Here is a 15,013-nt window from a genome sequence, read left to right as displayed (position 1 = left end):
GTAGGTGTAAGGTCTGTATACACTCTACCCTCTCCAAACCCCACTTGTGGGAACTCACTGGGTGGTGGTTGTTATTGTTGTTGTTTATTCAATGCACCAGAGCTAAGTAGCTACTAATTTTTCTTAATTATTAATTGTGTCTTGTTCATGTTAGACCAAATACTTAATGCACCAGAGCGAAGTTTCCCTAGCTTAACACCATGGGCGGTTCAAGATTATGTAATTACGATTACATGTATAGTAAGCTATACTTGAAGAAATTGTACATATATTTCCCGCTAACAGATCCAAAATGACGTGAAATGAGTATGAAGTATTCTGTCTATCTGATTCTAACTAATTTATTTAAGATTGTGATGTAATAGTTTGTTGTGTTAACTTATTTCGTTAACATCTATGATTGTCCATGTAAATTAGCAAGCAAAAAGAGGGATTCATTAATGGAGAACACTCCATAAATATATTGATTCTACCGTTGGGAGTCAAAATGGAATAAAGTAGGTTTTGGAAACAAGAGGAATCAGGAAAAATCATCAACCAATTAAGGGTCGAATATTTGTATTCTGTTATTTATAATATAGTTAATATTCGTTATTGGATCAATGATCAGATATGGAGCACAACGGTATATATGAAGTAAGGGGGGGGGGGGGGGATTCATTAATCATTATTATCCCATGTAAATGGAATAAGGAATAGCTGACTTTTCTAATTACCCACCTGGAGCTAGCTTTATAATTCCTCAACTGCGATTACAAACAATAAAACTTGGGCGTGACCATTACCACATTTTAAATAATTGGTTTAAAATTCTGACATAATTTGACTATTTGTAGCTTGTACAGAATCAAATTACATTGGTGTACACTAGCATTTCACGTTCTACTTTTTAGTCAGTTGCCGAATTTAGACTAAGACGCAGCGATATTAAATCTTAAATTCACCACTGCTATAGCATGACAATTTTAAGTCCATTTGGTTCGTCATGAATCAGATGTAGTAATGTACGTAGCCATGCTGGCTGCATGCATATCTATTTTTTTCTTTCTTTTAAATAAGAGAGAAATAAAGTTATAATCGCAGTACCTAAGCGGAAGTCCTGGATTTTAACTGCTAGGATTTTCGAAATTAAGAGATTTTGAACCCTCGTAGTGATGTAAACTAGGAGTCCACCAAACTATATTGAGACTTTGGTTCTCTATCAGTTCCCACATAACACACACACATCAGTAAGTAAATAACACAACAATATTTTACGTGAAAAACTCCCAGCTCACGAAATTAAAAATCACGACCCACACTCGTAGGATTTCAGTTTCACTAACCGAGCAACTTTATATTACAATCTATTGTAACCTAGGAATTAAACTCTTAATCTCTTACGTACTTACAATAACTATATTGCACGCCTCTTTGTAATAACTCTATTATAAAGCTAACCAATTTGACTAACTCTAGTCAATACAAACACAAGGTATATGGTTTACAAAGGTATCCTACAAGATGCTTCTAAATAAGCTGAGTAGGAGTTACAAGTGAATAACATTAACAAAGATACAACAATACTAAGAATATACGATGTACTCAATGCTGGGATCTCGTCCTTCGTTCTGTTGCTACTTTGTTCTTCAATGCCTTGGAGTAAATGAAGGCGGCTGCACACTTGAGAGTAAAATGTATTTTAGAGTTTGAAAGTGTGTGTAATCCCTTGCCTCATGTTGGTAATATATATATGAGATCACCAAGGATGATGCAAGTAAGTGTCCGGTACATAACATGCTTCAACAGTGACTGCTGCATTGTTGCGTCTGCAGTGCAACAACTTTAATAGCTGTAAAGAGTTAGACTTGTACTGTGACGGAGGAACTGATCATATCTATATGTTCACTCTGCCGTTCCCTTAACTGATTTCATTAGAACTTGTGCCAGACATTTGACTTGTTGTTCTGAGCACGGAGAGGCTTTGTATCAGGTTCCCTATCTAGTTTTCATATGAAGTTTGTTAAATCATCAAAACAAAAAGGCACATAACTTATCACATAGTCAAGGAGCACAGTCACCTTCCGTACTGGAATTGGTTGATGAATCAGATCGCTACAACCAGATAAACTGCTGCCTCAAAAAGATTTCGCCACAGTAGGTTATTGACTATTACGAAATGATCGTGTGGGAAGTCTGGAATTTAAGGAATTTGCAGAAGCATGGTTAAACAAGGTAATCCTAGGATGTTCTGGAAGGTTTAGTAGCTCTTTGTTTATTGTTGTTAGACATACTTTTGCAAATACTAAGGATAGTTTGGTCATAGACAAAGTTACGGCAGAATCATAATGTACGTAGAGATTGTAATATTAGGATTAATAATTCTTGAAAATATTAAATGCATATACTTTTTTAATGAATGTTTGATTCTCTTTAAGCGAATGTTCATTACTGATAATTGGCTATAACGATATATTTTTAGTGTATTACTTGCCTTACATTTTGGTGTTTTAATAATTATATGTGCGATGTTTGGGCTAAATTGTATCGTTTTTATGTGTAGGATCATTGGAAGAGAAAAACATGTGAAGGTTGCATGCACACAAGGATATCAAAAATACACAAAAAAGTACGAAAAGGCAAAACTCGGACAAGGCCAGGAACCAGGCGCCAGGCTAGGTGACGCCTGGCTCTGGGCGAGGTAGAACTGACATTTAGCCTTGCATTGCGAGCTCTGGAGCCCGCCCCAGACCAGGCCTCGCGAGCTCTGAGGCCTGGACCCTTTCCCAGTCCGTGCATTAGACGTTTCCTACTCGATTTTGGACTTGGATACTTCAACCCTAACCTATAAATACCTCATAAACGTGATTAGTGAGGGGTTGGTCAACTTTAGAAGGCGGCAAAGGCTTAGAAACACAAACGGAGCACAGAATTCATTGAATCTTCCATCTTTCATCTAGTATTCATAGCTTCTATATTTAAAAATAATACTTTGATTGTTGTTATGGACATGAGTGACTAAGAACCTCATTATTCTGGGGTTATGGGTTGTTATTGACTATTGTTGTTTGACGATTGATTATTCTGCTTGAGTTATCATATTAATTTGTTTATTCAATCTTGCACTTAATTATTCTATTGCGTAGCTAACAGTAGAATACTATCAATGAATTATAGTTGAACTCGAAAGTGGGAACTATAGATTGCATATAAGATTAAGTAGAGTAAGTTCTTGAATCAGGACATCGTAGAATAGATTCACGATTAGGATAGACATATTCTAGTTGCCTTACTTGGTTATTTTCATAGGAAATATATATTTTGTGAATTCTGATTCTATAGACATATAGTATTAGCTTGGCTTGATTAGGCTAGCGAAGCGTCGAAAGAACTTCGCGAGCATAATAAGCCGTGTTAATCAACAAATTGGATAAATCAAGTAATTAAATCAACCGGAAGGACGCAATAAGAGAGACATTAATCCCATCACCACAGAATATTCCCATCTCATTGAATTCCTCCTAAGTGTTTGCTTGTTTGCTTTACACCTTTGAATTTCTTGCTTGTTTTGTAATTTCGTAGTAATTCTTAGTAATAAAATCACAAACATCTTCTTCATAACCGCTTGAGTAATTAGCTTATAAGTAGTTTAAATTAGACGATAGTTAATCATAAATCATTGTGGGACGATACTTTTTTATCACTTTATTACTTGTCGACCGCATATACTTGCGTGTGCGTTTGGGCCCAACAAGTTTTTGGCGTCGTTTTCGGGGACCTAGAATTAGCTATTTTTCTAGATTAGAGGTTTACTCTTTATCTAATCAAGTTATTTTAATTTTTTTTTTGTTTATTGTATTATTCTGTTACTTATCGTAACGTGGCATGTTGGAATTAAAAATGGTCGAATGGCGATTCTTCTTATTTTGATTATCTTGTCCATATTGTGGAGGACCCCACTGGTGGCAAAATTATTAGAATGCTCCTAGGAGCGAGTTGTACGCACAATCTCAGTCCAATGAGTGAAATATTTGTAACATGTGTGGTGGTCAAGGTGATCATTGGGATGGTTGTCCTAATTCTTTTTACCCTTCCCCAAGACCTTATTATGATCTTTTTAATAATGTTTGTGAGTTTGATCAGAGTAACAATATGGAGGTCGTGGAACATGATGCTCATATAATAGATATGGCAAGGCAGCTAGTGGAGAAAACTCATGAACGCCGAAAAGAGATAGAAAATCTCAAGGTAACAATGAAGAGAATAGAGGTCAAAGTAGAAGAATGGGTTGAAACATTCGATGATCAATAAGCTGCATACTTAGTTAATATTCAGGAAGAGTCTCAAATTGAAGAAGAGAGCGAGTTTCATCAATAGGAAAAATTTTAAAAAGTGGAAATTTTGAGCCACACATGGCTAGTGGAACAAGCTGACAAGTTAGAAATATATGAGGCTCAACGTGAGGAAATCACAAATGGGATGAAACATTTCATAGAAGGAAGAAGTGAGTTTGGACATGAGATCAGTAAATTTGGTAGTTCTATTGACTGCAAAGGTTGTTGCGACTAACGCCCAACAAAAATAGTTTTGAGTTGTGTGAAGCTTAAAGGGAGCTTATATGCAAAATTGAGGAGCTAAAAGTGGAGATTCAATCATTCGACCATATTTTTGTTGATGATGCCAATTTTGAGAAAAGTGCATTAGAGTCTTGTGAGGAAGTAGATAAGGTTATATTTGAAGACTCTAGTGCACGTAAATATGAGGATGTAAATATTAATACAATTCTAGAGTTGAGGTGGATTGGTCCTCATTCCATATATTTTTCAATATTGTGTTTGGATGATGACATGAAAATCGAGTCATGGAGGAGTCAATGGATGATGGACAAGGTGCTTATGTTCTTGAATTTGTCGTGCCAGAAAGACATAGTTACATACTTCATCTAAAGGCCAAGAAGTGCATAATGTGCAGTGGTTCCTTTGCCCAATCAGATTTGTATCACTACCCCAGGAGCATAGCCGAAAGCTTAAAGCCAAATTAAGGATTCAATTCATAAGTTCGAGGTGGAGGCAAAAAGTGGTTCAAGTCATGCCACGAATATAAACTAGGCGCTAGTTGGGAGGCAACAAGCTTTACTACTTTATTTTATTTTATTTTATTTTGTAGAATTATGAGCATAGAAGCAGAGCCATTGGAGGTGTGCAAAAGCGAGCCAGATGGTTGGGACTAAGTGTGAGGTACCCGCACAAATGGCCATGCATATGAGAAGTCTGAGTACCCCGTGAACTGCTATTGTTTCGGCCTTTGGCCTTTCAGGAAGTTTCTTGTCCACCATTATTATTTTTTTACTTTATTTGTGCATTGAGAATACTGCACTCTTTTAAGTGTGGGGTGGGAGAATTTCTTTAGATAATTAGTAGTATTATATTAGTATATTAACTTCTTTTTTTTAAAAAAAGATTTTAGCTTCTTATTTTTACCGTCTTAATTAATAAAGCTAGTAATGTAGTATTTTAGTAAATAACTTTAGTAGCTTAATTTGAAAAAAGAAATTAAAAAAATATATAAATATAAAAAATCGAAAAAATAGTAGAAAACATTGGACTTTTCCATACGATGGATCTCCTATACAATTTTCTTGAAGGATTAGAGTCTAAAGCAAAAACACAAAAAAAATAAAAAAACACAAAAACATGTCTTTTAGTTTTCTTAGGTAGTAATAATCTCCCGTGATTTTTTTTGTGCCCCGGTTCTTAACGATGAGATGTAGTCTGAATCGGATAATAGTTTTTTATTTTTAGAGTAGGTTAGAATTTAGGAAAAAATAATGGAGGAATAAAGATGAGATTTCTAGGCGCCCTTGACTTGTTTGATAGTAGGATATTTAGGCTTTGGTATGTGTATTATCTTCCCTCTGATTTAAAATTGTCCATGATGCCTTGTTTATTTGGATAGCCTGTTATTGACACATATGTCTCATTTTCTTGACTTATGTTCACTTTGTGCTTAATGCTTAATATCTCGTGGCTCCGTGAATACTTCCATTAGTTGAGAGTCGGAATAAGACCATCCTTAGTGAATCATGTGCTATGTGTGGAGAGGTCTTTTAGTGTAGTCCATGTATTGTAATTGAGTCTAGAACTTGTCCGGTATGTGAGTTCAAGCAAACTTTTAGGTGTTGCTCGGGTTGAAAAATAATTTTAGGCCTTCTTTGATCTTTTCGAGTTTTAATGCTCATCATAAATAAAATTTATCCCTAGTTAACCCTTTTGAGCCTATCGACTTTTATTTTTCACTCACACTACAAGCTTATAGCCGTTTTGTTCTTATTTGATATTTTTTAATCCTTTTATCTCTTAAAGCACTTTAATTACAAAATGAGCGCTAGAAGAAATAAGGAGGGAACTTGAGTGGCTTTTGAGGAAATAGCAAGCTCGAAATACACACCTAAATTATGCTCGCTAGTCAAATATATTATAGTATAATATCGTATCTACGGGGATTGGAATTAAGCAGTATTCTTGTAGTTTATAGATTGATTTCAATTTAAGATGATCAATAATTGAGATTTCTATAATTTCTAACTATAATTAACTAAGAATCTAAAGCTATTGACTAATGACAATTGCAACAATGATAAGCAAGGAAGTTATCAGGGGGAAACAATAAGGGTTGATAGGATATGTGCAAGATAATTATTTGGGATCTATTTCTAGGTAATTCACTTGTAATGTTTAAGAGTGTCTCTCGAATTCACTCAATTATTAGTTCAAACGTTCAGCAAAAACTCCTCTCTCGATTAAGTCTTAACCTCACAAGATGAACTAATTTAAGCCCGTAAAGATATGCAAGAATGCATAGTGGATTGCTCTTTACGAAAATCTATTTCGATTATTCTCCTAACTAGATTTAATCAATGATTCAACTAGCCTCTTTCGATTATTAGAAGAATTAATATAATCAACCAATAATATAATGCAAAGATATCACAAGTTATGCCTCTCTCGATTACATGAACAAGTGAATATAGATGCAACAATTAAATCATCCAAAAATGCTTCAATCTATAAAACTAGAGTTATAACCCACAAACAATCATCAAAACACCAAATCTATCAAACCCTAAAGAGTACTACTCCATAGATATGGAGCAATTCATCACAAATAAAGTTAAAGTATAGGAAAACACAAATTCAATCCAAACTCGGGTCTTGAGTGAGAAAGGAATGATGAAATCCTTGTGCTTGTGTTCTTTAAAGTCCTCCTCAGCCTCCTTAGGTTGAATATGTGTCAAAAGTCTAGAAAATAATATTTTTCCATGTATTTCTACCAAGTAGGGTCAGGCCCAGACGAAACCACCTTCTCCAAACCGAAATTGGATTTTCACTCTGTAAAAATTGCACAAGCGATCCACATGGGGCAACGCGCCATGCAGGGCATTAGTGGAGAAATCAAGAGAGCTAATTTGTGACAGGCAGCAGAGGATTGTACAAGCACGGCGCTCCACGCACTGCGGTAAGGGGGGGAATTCTCAGAGTACGGACCAAACTTCGATTTTTGACGTCCAGACTTGGTCCTTGACCCCCGAACACTATCTCGGCTTAATCCCTTGGGATTTTACTCAGACTTCAAAACTTCAAATAGCTTGAATTAGCTCCACAACATCTACATAGTTCGGAATCACTCCTACAAGGAATAAAACATACAATAAGTGCAAAACACTACCAATTAAAGCTCAACACAAGTAAAGTGCAATAAATTAGAGTGCAATAAGTGACTAAAATACACAATTATAGCCTACCTTCAATACCCCACACTTAAACCATTGCTCGTCCTTGAGAAATCAAACTACAATTCATATAGACATGATGTTTTTCAACAACTCTCCTAACTCATCACACCAACAATATTTAAAACATATTAAGGACAATATCGTAACATCCTCGCCTCAAAATTTGACTCAAAAGCACCACATGTTTTTATAACCCGCTCACTTACTCTAACACAGAGGTCAAGCATTACCTTTCCTTCATGAATCAAGTGCCCTCACACCACAATAGAGAGTAGTTCCGCACACAATAAAATTTAAGAACAATTAAGAACTCAAGATAGAAAGAATTCACGCACTCTCAGAAACAACATTCATATGCCACAAAAGACGTACCATAAGCTTGCTCGTAGTGTACTACTCTACTAATTTAGTTCATTCAGTCAAGGATCAAATAGGAATTTAATTGGTTGTAATGTAGACTGCGGGATGGGTAGGATACATTTGGATATAAGAGTGATTACACCTCCCTAAGCAATTTAATACATATAATTCATTATTAAAAATCCCACACTTTTGTCAAACCATAATTCCACCTTCACATCAATATACATTAACTCCCTACTTCTTTAAGCACAATTACATCAAGTAACCACTATCAAGGAATATTTTTCACTCATACACGTAATTTGTTTCCCCTTTATTTTTTTTTAATTCAAGTGGCTCTTATTTTTTCAAAACCATGCACCTTTCTCCTTATTTCAATAGTTCCACTCAAAAGCCAAAACCAAACACCCCATACTTCAACTTTTACAAAGTTCATAACAAATTCAAGTGCTAACGAGAGGTATAAGGTTCAAATAGATGGCCAATTCAAACAAATGAGTAAGGCTTGTAATGTGGTTGCCAAAGAAACAGGCTTACAGGGTCAAAGGGTTAACTAAGATACATAACAATTAGGTGGATAAACACATATCACTGGCTCAACAAAGAAATACCTATATCACTTTCAAGACTGAATAAAATTATTATTTCGCTTTGCAAACACACGGGGTAAGTTCTAGACATCAAATATAATGCACGGAATAACACAAGACCTCACACACACATGGAACATAACTCACTCAGGATTGGACTATCACAACACTCTAGTCAAAGCAGTTAAGCAAAGTTAAGATCATACAATTTAAGGTACTTGTACAAGAGGCAAAAACTGAGCCGAAGTGTCACTACTAAAGTACTCACTATTCTCAAGGTATAATAAAGTCAAGAGATATTTCCTTCCATTCAAATCATAGCACAAAGTTTCCTACTCCTAATAAAAATAAAAACTAACTACACCCGGTTCAAACAAAATCCTTGAAAAAAAACCGCGACACTAAGAAAAACCAAGGGGGATTTATTACACTACCTAACAAAAGAAAATCTTTTTGTCTTTTTCTTTCGACTTTATTCCCTCAAGAAACCAGTCGAATAATATCCATCATCGGGAAAAATCAAAAAAATTTCAATTTTTATGGATTTTTCAATTCTTTTCTATCTCTAACTACTAAAACAACAAAAACTAAAACTAATATACATGCAACATACAACTATCCCCCACCCCACACTTTAAGTTATGGCATGTCCCCATGACACACGATTAAAAAGCATAAGGTAAAGGAAACTTTCCTAGATATCTAGTCGGGGTCTGAGTCGAAGTCAGGCTCCATTTCTCGCGCCCGGACTAATGCGCACATCCATGTAGACAGCTTTATCTCAGCCTTTTTGGGTACACCCCACACTTATCTTTCTTGCTCACTGCAGCCTTCTCTTTCGAGCCCTTCACTTTCCACTCAACACTTGCAACTGGTTTATCTTTTTGTGCCCCCCTTTGCTACATTCATATCAAAAGTCATAGTCTCCTCACCCACTCTAAGCATGAGTTTTCTCTCGTGTATATCTAGTATCACTCTACCCGTTGCTAAGAATGATCTTCATAGGATGAGGGGGACCTCCTTGTTCTCCTCCATATTTACCACTATAAAGTCTACAGGAAATACGAACTTATCCGGCCGAACTAACACATCTTCCACTATCCCCTCGCGTGTTATAGTTGTTTGATCTGCCAGCTGCAAAGATATTGGCACATACCTTATCTCTCCGATCTCCTTCTCTAGTTTCATGTAAATAGATAGAGGTATTAAGTTAATTGAGGCACCAGAATCACATAACGATTTATCAAAATGAATAGTTCCTACAGAGTATAGTAAAACTCCCTGGATCTCCACACTTTTGTGGGAGTTTGTTTTGCAATATCGCGCTGCAATGCTCTACAAGCTTGACCACTGAGGTCTCCTCTATTTTCCTTTTCTTCGTTAGGATATCTTTTAAGAATTTGGCATAAGCAGGAATTTGTGAGAGCACTTATGTGAATGGTAAGTTTACATGAACCTGTTTTAGCACATCCAGAAATATCCCAAACTGCTTGTCCAACTTTTCTCTATATAGCTTTTGAGGGAAAGGTAGAGTAAGCGTATGCTCGCTCTCATCATGTTTCTCCCTTCTCAATTTTTCTTCCTTCTTCTTTTTCTCCACATTCATCGGGCCTTTCTTCTTTTTTTCAACATCATTCAACATCATTCTTCAGCTGTTCCCCACTTTCTTTTTCAAGTTTCACATCATTTGGGATTGGGGTGGGATATTTCAACACTTGCCCACTTCTCAGAGTTACAACATTTACTGTTTCTTTGGGATTTCTCTCAGTATCCACCGGGAGAGTTCCTGGAATCCTCTTAGATAATAGAGTAGCTAGCTGCCCAACCTGTCTTTCCAGGTTTCAAAAAGATGTTCCCAACTCTTTGATAGCTACTCCATAGGTGTCCAACCTCTCATCTGTCTTGATAATGAGGGCCTTCATTAGATCCTCTAAACCAGGCTAAATGGGCTGTTGAGGCTGAAATTGTTGCCTCTGCTGATTTTGGTATGCTGGAGATCCTTATCCCTGGGGTCTAGAGTTATTTTGTTGCCAAGCATTCGCAGTACCCCCAAGTGAACTTCATGAAAAACCGGGGTGTCTCTGACCCATTACATTGAAATTGTAGTTTCCCACAATATTTACTTCCTCAATTGAGGCTTAACACTCATGAGTAGGGTGTCCTCTTCCACATATATCACAATTTGCGTGAGGCTCATTTTGTATCGAGGCTAAGGTCAGATTTCGTATTTCCTTAGCCATAGCATCAAGTTGTACCTGCATAGATGAATTAGCATCAATTTGGTGAACACCAGTTGATCTTCTTCTTTTAGCATTCTCAGAGGGCCATTGATTAGCATCTTCAGATAACTCATCAAGAATTGTAACTATCTACTCTGGAGTCTTCTTCATCAAAGGGCCTCCAACTGCATTGCTCAATGTTCTACGCGAGGCCGGTGTCAATCATTCCCAAAAATCCTGGAGTTGCATCCAGAGTTCAATTCCGCTATGTTGACATTTTCTAACTATCTCCTTAAACCTCTCCCATGATTCAAAAATAGTTTTAGTCTCATTCTGGAATAAGTTATGGATTTCTCTTCTAATTTTGCCCGTCTTAGCCGAGGAGAAATATTTAACAAGGAATTGTTTGGTCATCTCCTCCCAAGTTCTGATCGAGCCACCGGGCAAGCTTCGAAGCCACTCATTAGCATCATATTTAAGTGAAAATGGGAATGCCCTTAAGTACACTGCATCTGGTGAGACCCTATTGTATTGAAAGGTGTTCATAATCTCCTCGAAGTCCATTAGATGTGTGTTTGGATTTTCGGTTGGCTTCCCTCTGAAGACACAACAATTCTGAAAGGGTTTGAAGCAACCCTTGCTTCAACTCAAAATTGTTTACTGCAATTGGAGGTGGTCTAACACTGGATAATCCTTAATTGTAAACCGGACTATCATAATTGCCAAGTGGTATCCCAGGCCCGGGAGCTATATTTCCAAATTGGTCTACAGCCAAGGGTTGATGTTGATTAAGTCTTTGACCCCTCTCTTCTTCATAGATGTTCTGCGCATCTCTAAAAGATGCTTCCTCAGCATCCTGTGCAACTTTTTCTAGTTGTTGGGCTGCCTCTCTTGCAGCCAAATCTACATTATCATCACCATTTCCTGTCATAGTTTCTTTGGTTGAGGATTGCCCAACCTTTTCTAGCTTATCGGTGAGATCCTTTTCCTTCCTCAGTTGTCACAATTATTTTTCTATCTCTGGCTCGTATGGTAGCACTTCTTTCACAGAAGCTCGAGTCATGCACCAAACTCAACTTGTAACCTGCACATAATCAAAGAACACCCAAACTTAAAAAGAGAAAAATAAAAATAAAATAAAAAGAAAAATTCCTGAATTAGCACTATAAACTACTTCAAACACTATTGATTGCCAATCCTCGACAACGGCGCTAAAATTTGACGAGCTCGAAACACACACCTAAATTATGCTCGCTAGTCAAATATAGTATAATATAATATCGTACCCACAGGGATTGAAATTAAGTAGTATTCTTGTAGTTTCTAGCTTGATTGCTATTCAAGATGATCAACAATTGAGATTTCTTTGATTTCTAACTATAATTACCTAAAGAATCTAAAGCTATTGACTAATGACAATCGCAACAAAGATAAACAAGGAAGTTATTAGTGAAAAAAATAGGGGTTGATAGGATAGGTGCAAGATAATTTTTTGGGATCTAACTCTAGGTAATTCACTTCTAATGTTCAAGTGAGTCTCTCAAATTCACTCAATTATTAGTTCAAACGTTTAGCAATAACTCCTCTCTCGATTAAATCTTAACCTCAAAAGATGAACCAATTTAAGCCCGTGAAGATATGGAACAATGCATAGTGGATTGATCTTTAGGAAAACCTCTTTTGATTATTATCCTAACTAGGTTTAATCAATGATTCAACTAGCCTCTTTCGATTACTTAGAAGAATTAATGAACTCAACCAACAATATAATGCAAAGATATCACAAGTTATGCATCTCTCGATTACATGAATAAGTGAATATATATGCAACAATTAAATCATCCAAAAATATTTCAATATACAAAAATAGAGTTATAACCCACAAACAATCATTAAAACACCAAATCCATCAAACTCTAAAGAGAACAACTCCATAGATATGGAGAAATTCATCACAAATAAAGTTAAAGTATAGGAAAACATAAATTCAATTCAAACTCGGGTCTTGAGTGAGGAAGGAATGATGAAATCCTTGTGCCCGTGTTATTCCAACTCCTCCTGGCCTCCTTTGGTCGAATATATGTCAAAAGTCCAGAAAATGATGTTTTTCATGTATTTATTCCAAGTAGGGTCGGGCCTAGATGAAACCACCTTCTCCTAGCCGAAATTGGATTTTCACTTTGTAAATATTGCACAGGCGTGCCGCATGGGGCGACGTGCCATGCAGTGCACTAGTGGGGAAATCCAGTGAGCTAATTTCTGATTGGCAGCATAGGATTACACAAGCACGGTGCCCCACACGGCGCGACAGTGAGGAATTCTCAGAGTACTGACCAATCTTCGACTTTTGACGTCCAGGCTTGGTCCTCGAACCCCGAACACGATCCCGACTTAATCCCTTAGGATTTTACTCAGACTTTAAAGATCCAAATAGCTCGAATTAGCTCCACAAAATCTACATAGCTCGGAATCACTTCTACAATGCATAAAACACACAATAAGTGCAAAACACTAGCAATTAAAGCTCAACACATGTAAAGTGTAATAAATTAGAGTGCAATAAACGACTAAAATACGGAATTATAGCCTACCATCAAGGAACCAATAAAAGAAGAAAAGTGAACTTATGTTGTAAGAAATACACCGCTAGCGAAAATTGTTAAAAACAAAAAAAAAAAGAGAAAAAAAGAAGAAAGAAATATATGTAACAAAAGAAAAAAAACCCTGATATCTTGCCTTTGCTAGTGGGTAATCAAAGTAGTGCTTAAAGAAATAGGGAATATTTTTGGAGGTGATCATGTTTGTGGAATTGAAATTGGATTGAAGACATGTGCTCTTAAAGTGTTATGTGATGTGTTAAAGTGCTTAGGAGGGTATGCCACTATTCTTACTATTGGGCCAGACTTGGTACTGAATCCAAATCGCACTGTCAGCTTAATCTTGTGTACTTGGAGTTTGGACCTGCTATTTGCAAGAAGTTGTAAGACTGTTGAAGGCCCAGAAGTATGACCGGGATATTTGTGTACTCATATTGGGCTTGTTATTATTTTCTTTTGGTTTGTAATAACTTGTAAAGACGAATAATGGGGAAAAATAGTTAAAAAGGACCTGGGATAGTTTAGTTCTTGCATACTTGGGTAGATAACATGCCTATAGGTTCCAACATCCTTACTTGCTACATGTTAATTTCCTTACTGCTTAATTTCCTACATGCTACCTGCTACTAGCTCTCATGCCTATAGGATCTTAATTTCTTGCCCATTTCACTTAGAAATCATGAGCCTAGGACTTTAACTAATGTGAATTGGACACTGCATGATTTGCCTAATATGTTAATAATTCAATTATGTCATTTAGCCAGTATGCCTATAGGATTTGTTATAATTTGCTTGCATGTCTTCAAAACTGCCTAGATATTATGTTCTTAAGTTCTCACACATAGAAATCATGTCTATAGGACCTATTATACACTAATTTGCTTGATTGTTGTGCCACTACGCTTAAAGAACATGCCTATAAGGTTCTAAGTAATGACTTATGTTACTTGGACACTTTGTAACTTAAAAAACCTAAGGCCGAAGTCACATAGAAATGCTGCTCATAGGATCTTGTTTACCCGACAAACGGATAGAGTTGAATTTATACGTAGTTCTAAGGATACGTGGTATAAATTGATACAAATAAAAAAAATAAGTATAAATGTATTGAATATTGACTGTAAAAAAGTAATAAATACAAATCCAAATTGAGTAGAGAATGATTTATAAATTAACAAGATGAATCAATATCCAAAGCCCAAAAAGGATAATATCAGCTAGATGTTATGTAAATCGCAATAGTCTCTGAATGTGAGAGTGTATGAATGTATCTCAATATGTGTATCCTTCCCTCTGAATGAATGATAACCACTCTTAATATAGTGTAGGAATCCTACTTTGGATATAATTAAAAATACATAGTTGGGATCCCATGATAGATTAGTTAATTAGCTTTTCCTTGATTCCCACCAAGATTCTCTCCCCTAGTGCGGCTACAACGGCTCTTTGTCTCCTGGCTCGATCTTGGTTGGT

At 36.3% G+C, this 15,013-nt stretch overlaps 1 non-coding gene across 1 annotated transcript; it reads left to right on the top strand.

The window, feature by feature from the left end:
- The first annotated feature begins 11,202 nt into the window (after window positions 1-11,202).
- LOC117275564 (small nucleolar RNA R71) lies at window positions 11,203-11,309 on the top strand. Its single transcript, XR_004505739.1, has one exon. It is a non-coding gene; the product is annotated as a small nucleolar RNA R71 (small nucleolar RNA).
- The last annotated feature ends 3,704 nt before the right edge of the window (window positions 11,310-15,013 follow it).

Source organism: Nicotiana tomentosiformis, chromosome 10 (assembly GCF_000390325.3).
Source record: "Nicotiana tomentosiformis chromosome 10, ASM39032v3, whole genome shotgun sequence".
In the NCBI taxonomy this organism is placed as follows: Eukaryota; Viridiplantae; Streptophyta; class Magnoliopsida; order Solanales; family Solanaceae; genus Nicotiana; species Nicotiana tomentosiformis.
This window is presented reverse-complemented; position numbering and strand designations above follow the sequence as displayed.